This window comes from Sceloporus undulatus, chromosome 2 (genome assembly GCF_019175285.1).
Source record: "Sceloporus undulatus isolate JIND9_A2432 ecotype Alabama chromosome 2, SceUnd_v1.1, whole genome shotgun sequence".
In the NCBI taxonomy this organism is placed as follows: domain Eukaryota; kingdom Metazoa; phylum Chordata; class Lepidosauria; order Squamata; family Phrynosomatidae; genus Sceloporus; species Sceloporus undulatus.
Window position 1 is genome coordinate 113,669,021 of NC_056523.1, and position 13,267 is coordinate 113,682,287.

The 13,267-nt window shown below is 40.4% G+C and overlaps 1 long non-coding RNA gene across 1 annotated transcript in view; it reads right to left on the bottom strand.

Annotated features, from left to right (window-relative positions):
- LOC121923213 overlaps nucleotides 1-7,327 on the bottom strand; it is an 11,123-nt gene extending 3,796 nt beyond the window's left edge. The window contains exons 1-2 of the long non-coding RNA XR_006102331.1: nucleotides 7,270-7,327; nucleotides 4,831-5,986 (exon numbers count right to left, since the gene is read on the bottom strand). This is a non-coding gene — a long non-coding RNA (uncharacterized LOC121923213). The remainder of the gene's footprint in view (nucleotides 1-4,830; nucleotides 5,987-7,269) is intronic.
- Nucleotides 7,328-13,267: the final 5,940 nt, after the last annotated feature.

Genomic DNA, 13,267 nt, shown 5'->3' on the forward strand with positions numbered 1-13,267 from the left:
GACTGCAATGATCCTCTGCCTTTCTGGACAAATTGCATCATGCGAGCTGATTTTTGATTTTGTGGTTCAAACAGCTTTCAATAATTTTAAACATTAACCTTCCCTTATATCCTCAAAATACTTTTTATAAACTTTGTTAAACATCATGCCATTTAAGGATATTTGAGGACAAAGCAGATGGGCCAAATGGAGTGATCTACAGCTTCTCTAGCTGCAATTGCTCCTGGACTGAAGACTGGCTGCCACAGTCACAAATAGGCTGCCAGCAGGAGTGGCTTTTTGCCACTCCTTTTTTGGCTGGCTTTGGCTACATTAGCTGGTCCCAGAGTGGCTTTTGTTGGGGGGGGGGGGGGGGGGGTGCCACACCCCCAAAGCCCCTGGAAGGTGCTTTATTTGACCCGTCTGCTTTGGGCCAAGACATCCTTTTTCATACAGCAGTGAGAATAAGAAATGATGCATGCAAAATATTAGAAAGGAGGATCCCAATTAGGAAAATGTAACCTCAACATAATAAAGCTGAATAAAACTACCTGTTATGAGTAAGAACAAAAGTAAAGGAAAGTATAAATAGATGTGTAAATATACAGGATTCGTTTACACAGCTTGGAAATTGTTTGTCATTTTATTTATTTAGGTTTTTAAGATATTGATGTAAAGTTGAGGCCCTGAGACTTCCTGGCTGATCTGTATGGAGGTTATGGGTTGGTGGAGAGAAAGTGAGGAACCTGGTCTCTCTCCCAGAGGCCAATGTGCTATCTTCATTGGTTACTGAGAGCAGTTACTGGGGGCATTTACTGGAGCAGATGTGGAAGCTCCAGGCTTCACTCAGTCCCACCCAGGGAATGTATAAATAGCACTGCTATAGCAGTGTATTTCCTGTTTCTTGCAAATCTCCATGAGGTGACAAATGTATTTCTTATGGAGGAAGACTTCTTTGTAGCACAAGGTTCAGAAACCTCTGGCCTTCCAGATTATGTTGGATTGCAACTCCCACTATTGCTTACGTTTGGTTCTGCTGGTTGGGACTGATGGGAGTTGCAATCCAATAACATCTCAGTGACCATGGGCCCCCATTACACTGCAGAGGCTTTTTGTGAGACTGTGGCACATTTTGACAACCCTTTGGGAACTGACTGCAAGGACTTTTCACTGTGTGCTTTCTTAATGGTGTGCTATTTGGTGATTTTTTTCTTTTGTTTTTGAATGGATTTTTAAAGGGTTTAATTCTATGGATTATTTAACCTTATCAATATTGACATGTTTTTGTAAATGCTTTGAACTGCATCTGTTATCGTTTTTTAAAACTGCATTGACTCCCAGATTTGAGGAAAAGGCAGAAATATAAAATGACTTAATAGCACAAGCTGAGTATCCCTTATCTGGAATTCGGAAACTGAAAATAATCCAAAATGGTCCACATGGGTAGATGAGATAGTGATACCTTTGCTTGCTGAAGGTTCAGTGTACACAAACTTTGTTTCATGCACAAAATTATTTAAAATATTATGTATAAAATTATCTTCAGGGTATGTGTATGTGAAGAACCATGGACAGAACTCAAAGATATAATTAAGTATGAATGCAAGAAAACACTAACAGTGGCCGAGAGAGAGAGAGAGAGAGAGAGAGAGAGAGAGAGAGAGAAGAAACAATGGATGACACATGAAACACTTCATGCAATAAAAGAAAGAAGAAAAGCAAAAGCAAAGGGAGATAGGAACAAAGCCAGAAATATGAACACAACTGCCCAACATCTTGACACACAGGAATAAGGAGAAATACTACAATGATCAATACAGAGAAATAGAAGAAAACAACAAAAAGGGAAGAATGAGAGACCTCTATTAAAAAATACAAGAAATTAAAGCCAAGTTCAAACCAAGGGCAGGGATGTTCTATGGAGAAAAAAAGGACATAATACAGGAACACGAAGAAATAAAAAGATGCTGGATGCAATACACAAAAGAGTTATAAAAAAGAGATGAGGGAATGAATGATACTTGGAATGAGGAGCCATATGAAGATGAACCCCAAATTCTAAGAAGTGAAGTGGAATCTGCAATAAAGGAAATGGGAAAAAATAAATAATCAGAAACAGATGATATCCCAATTGAACTGCTACAGTGCTTACAGACAGATGCCAGTGCTAACTGAAATATGTCAACAAATATGGAAAACAGAGCAGTGGCCAACAGACTGGAAATGCTCGATATGCATACCAATCCCCAAGAAAGGAGATACAAAAGACTGCAGCTATAGGACAGTAGCACTAATCTCACATGCGAGCAAAATAATGCTCAAAGTTCTGCAGCATAAACTCCAACCATGCATGGAGAGAGAAATCCCAGAGGTGCAAGCAGTATTCAGAAAAGGAAGGGGACCACATTGCAAACATGTGATGGCTAATGGAGAATACCAAAGAATTCCAAAAAAGAATCAGCATGTGTTTGTACAGCAAAACATTTGATTGTATAGATCACAAAAAGCTATGGGATGGATTCAAAAACATGGGGGTGCCACTACATCTGATAGTCCTCATGAAGAATCTGTACCTAGGACAGGAGGCCACTGTCAGAAGAGAATTTGGGGAAACAGAGTGGTTCCCAATAGGAAGAGGGGTCAGGCACAGCTGCATCCTATCACCTTACTTGTTTAACTTATATACTGGAAACATCATAAGAAAAGCAGAATTAGAATCAGAAAAAGGAGAGTGAAGTTAGGAGGAAGCAACATTAACAACCTAAGATATGTGGAGAACACCATAATATTAGTAGAAGACATTCAGTAATTGGAACAGTTAATAAGGAAGGTCAAACATGAAAGTGCAAAGGCAGGTCTGATGCTGAACATAAAACAAAAATAATGACCACAGAAGAAATACACAAATTCAATCTAGACAATGAGGAAACTGAAATAGTTAAAGAATTCCCATATCTAGGATCAAACATTGACCAGAATGGAGAATGCACTCAAGAAATAAGAAAAAGACTAGGAATAGGAAGGGCAGCTATGAAAGAACTAGAAAAGACACTGAAGAGTAAAGACATACAACTGAGCACTAAAGTCAGATTTGTTCAGGCCATTGTATTCCCACTTACCATGTACAGATGTGAGAGCTGGACCATGAAGGAAGCAGGCAGAAAGAAAATCAACTCATTTGACGTGTGGTGCTGGAGAAGAGTACTTAGGATACTATGGACAGCCAAGAAAACAAACAAATGGATTCTTGAATACTGTAGTTCAGACCAGGGCTCGGCTTGGAAGCTAAGATGATCAAGTTGAGACTATTGTACCTTGGCCACATAATGAAAAGGCATGGATCATTAAAAAAAACAAACCCAAAACAATAATGCTAGGAAAGGTAGAGAGTAGAAGAAAGCGTGGAAGACCACAAACCAGATGGATTTCAAATTTTTTTCAGACTCATTCAGGTGGGTTATGGGCAAGGCAGTGGAGGACAGGGATTCCTGAAGATGTCTCACCCACAGGGTAACCATGAGTCGGAACTGACTTTTATTTATTTATTTATTTATTTAGGTATTTATATCCCGCCCTTCAGCTCTAATGGCTCTCAGGGCGGCTTACAATAATATTTTTAATCAGACAGTTCCCTGCCCTCAGGCTTACAATCTAAAAAACACGAAACAAAAGGAGAAGGGAATGATGGAGGGAAAGGGGATGGGGTCCAGTGGTTCTTCTCTCCCTCTAAGGCCTGGACCAAGGCAGATGGATTGGAGGGAGGGCTCTTCCTTCTTCCAGGCTGACCCTGATGGAGCTGGACCTGCCTGGTGAGCTCCCTCACTGGCCGAAAGATGACAGTTATGGACAGTTCTGCAACCATTCTGACTTGAGGGCAGCTAACAACAACAACAATGTGTATAAAGTGTATATGAAACATAAATGAATTTCATGTTTAGATTTGGGTCCCATCGCCAAGATATTTCATTATGTATTTCCAAATATCTGAAATTCAAAACACTTCTGGTCCCAAGCATTTCAGATAAGGGAGACTCATCCTGGTACTAGTGATACAGGGGTACCCCGGGTTACGAAATTAATTCGTTCCGCCGCCGCTTTCGTAACCCGGAATACTTCGTAAGGCGAAAAAGCCATAGGCGCTAATGGGGAAAAGCCGCGATTTCGTGTGAAATAGCGCCGAAAAGCACCAAAAAAATTTTCGTAACCCGAAATAACCTTCGTAACCCGGAACAGTTTTTTTTGAATGGATTTTTTTCGTAACCCGGAAATTTCGTAAGGCGGCGCATTCGTATCCCAGGGTACCAGTGTACTCCTAGTTCTACAACTATGGCTCAAAACAGATGAGCAAGAAAGAGCGGCTTCTAGAGGCTTTGGGGGCAGGGTGTGCAGATGACACATGTCTCTGGATCAGCCTGAAGTGAGGCCAAGGCCGCCTAAGGTGGCCCAAACCCAGCCGCAAAAGGAATGGGGAAAAAACACTTCTTGCTTGCAGTCTGTTCTGGACCTCAGCAGCAGTCGACCTTGGGACTGTGGCATCTGGCCCAATGCTAACTGGGGTTGCTCTCTGGTGGCTGGAGTGGCAAGAGGCCACTCCAAGCTGCACATATGCTTGAGCCCTATATCTTTATTGCTTTCCTTCTTTCCACCACCCCTTTTACTTTTTATCTCCTGGTTGGATACATTAAGCAGCTAATTCTTCAATTTCAAAGGCTCAGCAGAAAACAACAGCATGTTACTTCTGGTGTCACTGCTTTCAAATGACTCTGTTAAAGGTTTTATACTCTGCATCAGTTCTGCAACCATTCTGATAAAAACAGACATACATAAATTCAAAAGGAAATATAAAGATACCTCTTCTTTGCATGGACCCTCATGTGCAATGCCAATATCTCCTGGTTGGATACATTAAGCAGCTTGATGAAATAAAACAAAACAACAAGTGTCACGATACTTCTTCAGATAGCAAATTTCAGAAACTCACATTACAAATCAGGGCTGGGCAAACTTGAGTGTTCCTGTTATGAGATCACTGGCAGTCAGATCTGCAAATCACCTCAATATCCTTTGTTAGATTCTGTTTTACCTTTTCCCACCTCTTTGCTTATCCAGACACCACTTGTGTCACTCTAGTGGTGGATTTCTGTGCTGTATGTACTTCCCCCCTCAAGATCCCATCTACATTCTGCTAATTGCAGTATTTTTTGTTTCATTTCTCACCTCCTGTTCTTTTTTAAAATTATATTTTAAAGAAAATATATTTTCTACAGGCAGTTCAACTAATGTGGTTTATAAACGTGGTCATTCTTATTCTTTTATGGGTGTGTGCTGGTGATGTTTGTTGTTATATTAGCTGCTGATGTTTCTAACCCCCTTGCATCTCCTGATTTTTCCTTCTGTTTCCAGGTATACTTTCTAAAACCTTTCTGTTATTACTGCTAGATCACCAAGATGAAAACATGAAAAGGAAAGAGGGGTCAGAGGTCTCCATTCAAACTTTGCTCCCATCACTCAGCTAAAATAGCTGCCCAGCCAGGAGTGAGGGCACAATGGAGGATGGGTGTCTTATGTAAAGATTTTAGTTCTCTATGCTCCCTCCCATTTAGGAAGCAATTTCAGCTTGGTGATCTAAGAGTAGGAGGAAGGCAAATCTACACAGAATGGAGATCTGAAACCTGAATGGAGTACAGTAGAACTTTCTTCTTCATTAGTCCCTTCCCTCCCATTTCTCCTTTTCAGTTTGCAAATCTAGCAATAATTACTTGGAACATGTATAGGGACCATGGTTGGCACTAGATGGACATATTTTATCCACTTTCACCAACAATACCTTAACTGCAGGATTCCAGCTGCTCTAGCTGTTATCAATAAATCCAATGGATAGTATGACTTACTGTATCCTAAAACAGAACATGCATTTGTTGCCCATGATCTCATTTGTGGTGGTACAGATTTCTTTGTGATTGTATGGGCAGATTTTTATCAGTGTAGGAAATTCGCTGCATTCATCCTGCAGTGACAAAGAAAAGATCATATTAATGACAGAACAAATGGAAAAGTAGTATCAGGACTAATGCTTTACATGCTTACATTATAAACTGACAACAGTTGAACTTCTGCATAATTCCAAATCTTTACTGTTAATATCTATAAGTATATTTTTGAGCAGATTTTAGTTAAATGGCCAAAAAAAAAATAATAAAATAATACATAGTACACTGAGAAGATTAGCAATTTGGGGTTTTTGTTTTTTGTTTTTGTTTTTGTTTTGCCATGTGGAGCATACAAGCCAAGGAAGTGCTGGAGAAGATATTGTTTTTGCAGCTATGCCAGAAATAGATTTCCCTTATGTATCACCCATGATCCTCGGTTTGTTCAGGCTTCCCCATGGCTGTCATTTACATACATGCACATTAACTATGGCCCCATTCCCACTTACAGATAAATCAGTGTGTGATCCAAATTGATGGATCGATTCGACAACGGAGCATGGTTCCCACTAAATTTGCCCCAATCACATTTTTTCCCTCCAAAATAATCCACTTGTGGTTCACATTCAGGCATGAATTGATTCAAAATGGACCTGCTCCAGCCAGACAAAGGGCAAATTTAAATCGATTCCTATCTGCATGTGGTTCACATTTGCGCAGATTCGATTTATCGAAAAAGAAGTAGAAAAAATCAGTGTCTAAAAGGTTAAATGGGTCCAGCGCATGGCCCCACTCTCAGAATTTCTTCAGCGATTCAGATTAAGTGGGAACCAGGGTCATTTGAACTGGTTCAAACTGATTCACAATCCGATTTAAAAGGTAGTGGGAATGAGGCCTCTATTTGCAGAGTCAATGTCACATCATGTTTGGCTCCAAAATGAGTAAGAAACTGTATGTAACTGAATGAGATAATTGTGGATTGTCATTAAAAATTAGAAAGGTGGCAGAAAATAGTCTACCTTTAAACAAACAATAACAGAATCTTGAATTGTTTTGAAATACAGTTGGCCCTCCTTATCCATGGATTTTTTATCCATGGATTCAAGCATCCACGGCTTGAAAATATTTTAAAAAGTATAAATTTCAAGTATCAAACCTTGATTTTCCCATTTTATATAAGGGACACTATTTTGCTATGCCATTGTATTTAATGGGACTTGAGCATCCACAGATTTTGTTATTCACAGCGGTTCCTGGAACCAAACCCCAGTGGATAACAAGGGTCCACTATATAATAATAATTGGCAAGATTGTGCAGTGAGAGTAATGGTACTATCTGTATCTACATAGATTATACACATACATCTCCTGGGAGTTCATCCTTCTTCTCTTCTTCATTCTCTTCCTCTTCTCCATTCTTGTCTTCCTCCATAATCTCTTCCTTCTTTTTTACATCTTCTTCCCCTTCCTCTTTCTTCCACTCTTTTTGTTCTTCCTCTTCCTTCTCTCCTTCTTCCTTCTTCACTTTCCTCCTCCTCTTCTTTCTCCTCCTCCCCCTGTTCCTCCTCCTTGTGTACCTTTTCCTGTTCCTGTTCCTCTACACCCTTCTTTTCATCTGCTTCTTTTTCTACTTCTTCCTCCTCCTCCTTCCCCTCCTCTTCTTCTTCCCCATGTTTTTTCCTCATCTCCCTCTCCCTCTTTCTTCTCTTCCTCTTTTTCCACCCCCTGCTCTTCTTCATTCTTTTCTTCCTCTCCCTGCTCTTTTTCTCCCTCCTCCTCTTTTTCTTGTTCTGCCTTTTTCTCCCCATCTTCTTCTTCTACACTTTTCTTTTCATCCCCCTCCCCTTCTTCTTCCTCCCCCTCCTCCTTCTTTTCCTCCTCTTCTTCCTCATGTTTTTCTTCCTCATCTCCCTCTCCCTCTTTCTTTTCCTCTTCTTCCACCTCCTGTTCATCTTCCTTTTTCTCTTCTTCCTTTAACTGCTCTTTCCCCCCTCCACCTCCTGTTCTTCTGCCTTTTTCTCCCTGCTCTCTTCTTCTACACTCTTCTTTTCATCCCCCTCTCCCTCCTTTTTCTCATCCTCTGTTTCTTCCTTCTTCTGCTCTTCCTCCTCCATCTGTTTCTTCTCTTCTTCCTCCTTTATTTCTCCATCCTTTTCTTTCTCACCCTCTTCTTTCTTTTCTCCTTCTTCCTTCTTTTCATCTTCCTCTACCTCCTTCTTCTCTTCCCATTCCTGTTCTACCTGGATATCCTGCTAAGGAGAATTAAATTAAATTAATAACATTATTACTGTTTCTAAAAATTGAAAATAAATATACATAATAAACCTAATTTCTGTTTCTGCCAGATCAGCACTGGACCATGCAGTACAAAAACCTAATACATCTCAAACATAAGGTATTGAAGAATGGGATCTACATTTTGTTGGTTATGCTAGAAATGGTTACAGCATTCTAAATCCAGATGGACATACAATAAAATTAACAAGTGCTGTTTATAAAGCCCTATATGGCCTGGGTCCAATCTACTTGAAGGAACGCCTCCTCCCATACAATCCTTCCCGTACACTCCGATCCTCTGGGAAAAACCTATTTCTTTCTAAAGACTAGACTGGCGATGACCTCCCAGAGGTCATTCTCTGGTCACTGCTCCAAAAACTTGGAATGACCTGCCAGAAGAGATTTGCCAATTATCCTTGCTCGAGGCTTTTAAAAAGTCAACAAAACCTTTCTCTTCTGGCAGGCCTTCCCCGATTGATAATGCCCAGAACCAATTGAATCCCCCTTCTTTTATTATTTTTCTGTTTTATATGTTTTATGCGATTTATACACACTTTGTTGTCTTATGGCCTGTTGGCTGAAATAAAGATTATTATTATGATAATGATTATGATATTATTTTTCTTATTTGTGGTTTGTTTATTAATTTTGTCATATTGTTATGTATTTTTTAACCATGTTTTATTGTTTAATTTTATATTTGGGAGGAAGGGTTGGGTTGGGGTTTTGTGGGGCTTGTTTTTATTGTTGTATATTGTATAAACTTTGATGTCACTCGCCTCGATCATCAAAACGGAAGAGGCGGGATATAAATAATAATAATAATAATAATAATAATAATAATAATAATAATATGCTGATGAAAGACCACAGCCCAAATCTAATCCAAACAAGGATGTCTATCCAGATTTATTTACAGTGGAAGAATGCTACCTCCAGCAACCAGAGCATGTAGAGTTCTTTCATTTTCCAGAGGTCTTACATCCAGAAGGGGCTACACCTGCAGTGGACCATTCTAATGATGAGGAACCAGACAGCACACAAGAAGTGGAGCCAGATATCCCAGTCCAGGTAAGAAGTTCAAAACACTCCAATAGGGGTATCACACCTGGCAGATTCTCTTATTAAGCCACAGAGAAAGGAATTCAAAAAACGCCTGATTGGAAAAGATCAAGGGGCTTTCAAAGACACATTCTGAGAAGTGGATGCAAACTGCTAGTGAGGAGATGCAATCTTTATATAAAAACAAGACATGGACTTTGTCAGAACTGCCAAAAGAAAAAGGGGCAATTGGCTGTAGATGGGTCTTTACCACAAAGCAAGATGCAGAAGGGGAGATTCAGAGATACAAAGCAAGACTTGTGGCTAAAGGCAACAGTCAACAGTATGGTGAAGGCTATAATGAAACTGTTGCTGGAGTAGTCACACACAACTATCAGAACTCTATCTGGCAGATAGATACGAGAGTTTTGATGGTTGTGTGTGTGACTACTCCAGCCTGCAAGAAAATGAATGTTCAACATCTGGATGTCTAAACAATTTTTCTTTATAGCAATCTCTCTGAACAACTATTCACGGAACAACCTCCAGAGAGTTTATCACACAGAGGTCCTCCCATGTGATAAACGTCATCTAAGCAGCCTCCAAATGTTATGCAAGCATCAGGGGTGTGATCCTTCGTGGCGCTACGGAAGTGGAATTGGGCTCCCCGTTCTGTTCCCGTCATGCAATCGTAACCAGGGAGCCTCCTGGAGCCCTTTTCTTCTTACGTGTGACAAACTCCCAGGATTCCAAGTTTGCAGAAAAGAGCATCTTGTATGCAAATTACAAAAGAGCATTTATGGTTTGAAACAGGCCAACGCAGCATGGAGTGAAAAATTTAACCAGTTTCTTATCAAAGAGGGGTTCCAGGCACTGTTGACAAAAAGAGATTCAGAAATAATAAATGGACTTATATCACAAATTATATTGATGATCTGATCCTCTACTGTGAAGACAAAACAGATAGTGAAGAGATAATCCAGAATCTCAAGAAAGAGATTGATGTCAAGAATTTGGGAGACATCTCACACTATCTTGGAGTGCAAATAGAAAGAAGCAGTGATGGAAGTTTCTTCCTTAATCAGAAGCAGCAGATAATGGACCTGAAAGATGCAAATGCTATGTCAATTCCAATGGAAGTAGGATTCTTAAAAGATACTAAGAAATCTGAAATTTAAAAAATGGAGACAACTATAGGACTGCAGCTGGAAAACTCCTATGCATAGCCAATATCACCAGACCTGATATTGCAAATCCTTCTGGAATCTTATGCAGAATGGTTAACTCTCCTACTGAAAGAGATTTCATTGCAGTGAAGAGAGTTGCTAGACAAATGGATGCTGCCTCCCTGTGACCAACCACAACTGATCGCCTGCGCAGATACAGACTGGTCTGCAGACCTGGTGAACCACAACTTACTTCTGGATTTTGGGATAACAGAGCCCAAACCAACCATTTTGGGATAACAGAGCCCAAACCAACATAATCATAGCTGCATCAAGATTTCTGATCATTTATTGATTATCCTTTGATGATTCTTATGTAAAAGTCTGGAAAAGGAAGACGATTCCACAAAATGTCAACTGAAGTTAGAAGACATATTTCAAATTTGATAAATGAAATGCAGTCATCCCTCCATATTTGGGGTTTTGATATCTGTGGATTTGATTATTCACAGATTTGATTAATATGTCCTCTCTAGGAATATCAAGGTCCTCCAGTGCAACTCTATGGTCACCTTTAACTGAAAGTTGCACTGAAAGACCTAGACATTCCTAGAGAGAATACTCTACTAGGCATTTGTAGCTCCTCCAATGAAGTTCCATGGTCAGTGTCTGTCAGACGTTGACCAAAGAGTTGCACTGGAGGACCCAGAGATTCCTAGAGAGGTGTCCTCTCAAGTAAAAACATGGTGTTTTTGTTATTTGTGGTTTTTCCATATTCATGGAGGTCTCGTGCACCTAACCCTAGCGAATATGGAGGGACAAGTGTAGTTAATTTTAAATGTATCTTTGCAGTTTTTGCATGGTTAAGGAGGTTAATGTTGTTGAAACAGCTTCATTGGCTACCGGTTTGTTTCTAGGCTCAATTCAAAGTGTTGGTTGTGATCTATAAAGCCCTACACAGCTGAGGTCAAGTCAATTTGTGAGACTGTAGCTCCCTACACAAATCTGTTAGAGCCCTTTCTTCTAGGAAAGATTATCTCTCAGTCCCGCCACCATTGTAGGCTCACTTGGTGAGGATGCGAGAGAGAGCCTTCTTGGTGGCTACTACCACCCTTTGGAATGTCCTTCTGAAGAAGGCTAGGGTGACCCCTCCCTTCTTACATTTTGCTGGCAAGCTAAAACATTTTTATTTAAGCAAGCTTTTAAACATATAATCAGGATAGATGGTTTTATATGAAGTATGTGTTTTAGTGATGTTCTTAACTTTGTATGTTTTTATGGCCTGATATAGATGGGCGAAAAGTGTTGGTCTGTGAGCGAGGTGAGGGCTGAGCTCCCCACACTCACACCCCTCCCTGCACTGCCCGGGCACCATATTTGCAGGCACCCATTCAGACTGTGCGCATGTTGATGACGTTCTTTTGGCACAGTGCCCAAATGGGGCTGCGCCAAAGAAGCGTGATCAAGCTGCCCAGCGCCTCTTCAGATCAAGCTGCCCAGCTCCTTTTTGTGGTCTGCAGAGGCCGAATCAGTGTTGCTGCGAAAGTTTGCCACAGCACTGACCTGGGACAAAAAGGACACCCTTCCTGCCCATCTATACTGGACCTATGGTAACTTAATATTGTTTTAAATATATTATTTTAATTGTTTTTATATTTTTACCGGGAAGTCTTTTAGATGTTTTTATCTTGTAAGCCACCTTGGGTCCCCTCCTGGGAGAAAATAAATAAATAAACAAACAAATAAATGTTTGCTTGTTGGTTTGCCTTCCAACAAGGGCTGAGAGGTTCCTTCCTAGCATATCATTGAAATAATAATTGTGGGAAAAATCAATATAAGGATTTGCTGTTATATAATATTACCTTTTCTTGACATCTGCCCCGATGAATAATGATAAGATGTTTATTTTTCCTAAAAAAAAAGAAAGAAAAAAGAAAAAGAAAGAAAAAATAGTTCAGAAGTTAGGCTACCAACCTATCCAATTGCTTTTACTAAATCTAACACCTTCTAGATATTTTGGCTAGCTTACAGCTCCCATCTTCCTACAACTAGTTGTTAGGCTGAACAAGATAGTGGATGGATAGATAGATAGATAGATAGATAGATAGATAGATAGTTCCCTGAGGATAAATACTACTGTACTCAAACACTTCTGTTGGAGAGGGAAGATGGAGGAGCACAAAGCAGTTTACTATGTGCTTGCTTAACTCTTTAAAACATTTAAACAATTTAATATTTCAGTTTTATTATGCATCCTTTACGAAGTTACTAATAAGACTGATTATTTTCCTCAATGAGGCTTGTGTAATGTTGCTGGGAAAGGCAAATATGACTGTGAGTATAATATCCAATGAAGTTTTTGGTGCCTGAATCTTTATTTCTTCTTCGTGGTCTCTGCGAATCATACAAATGGGTTTCACTGCGCCTGCGCAGTGCTGCTCGGAACCTACTGGAATCACTGGGCAAAGTTTACTTTGCAACATATAGAAACTTTTTGGCGGTAACTCCGCCCACCCGTTATAAGGCCCCTGCCTTCCCGCTCTTTTCCCCAGTTCCTTTTTTCCGCTGCGCTAGCTGCTTCTAGGAACTTTCGCTCGCTTTGCTTGTTAACGGAATCACTTTCATTAGACCTCGGACTGTTTTTGATCACTCTCTCTCTCCCGCCCCGGTAACTTCGGATTTCTTCGGCTTGTTTTTTGACTTCGCTCTTGACTCTCCCTCGGATTTGACGACTCGGAACGATGCCTGCGCCCTTCAAAAAATGTGATGTCTGCGGGGGCAAGGTGCCCGTCCAGGACCCTCACTCCTCCTGCCTGTTCTGCCTGGAAAGAGACCATGATGCCAGAGCCTGCCACCTCTGTAAGTCTCTGTCCTCCC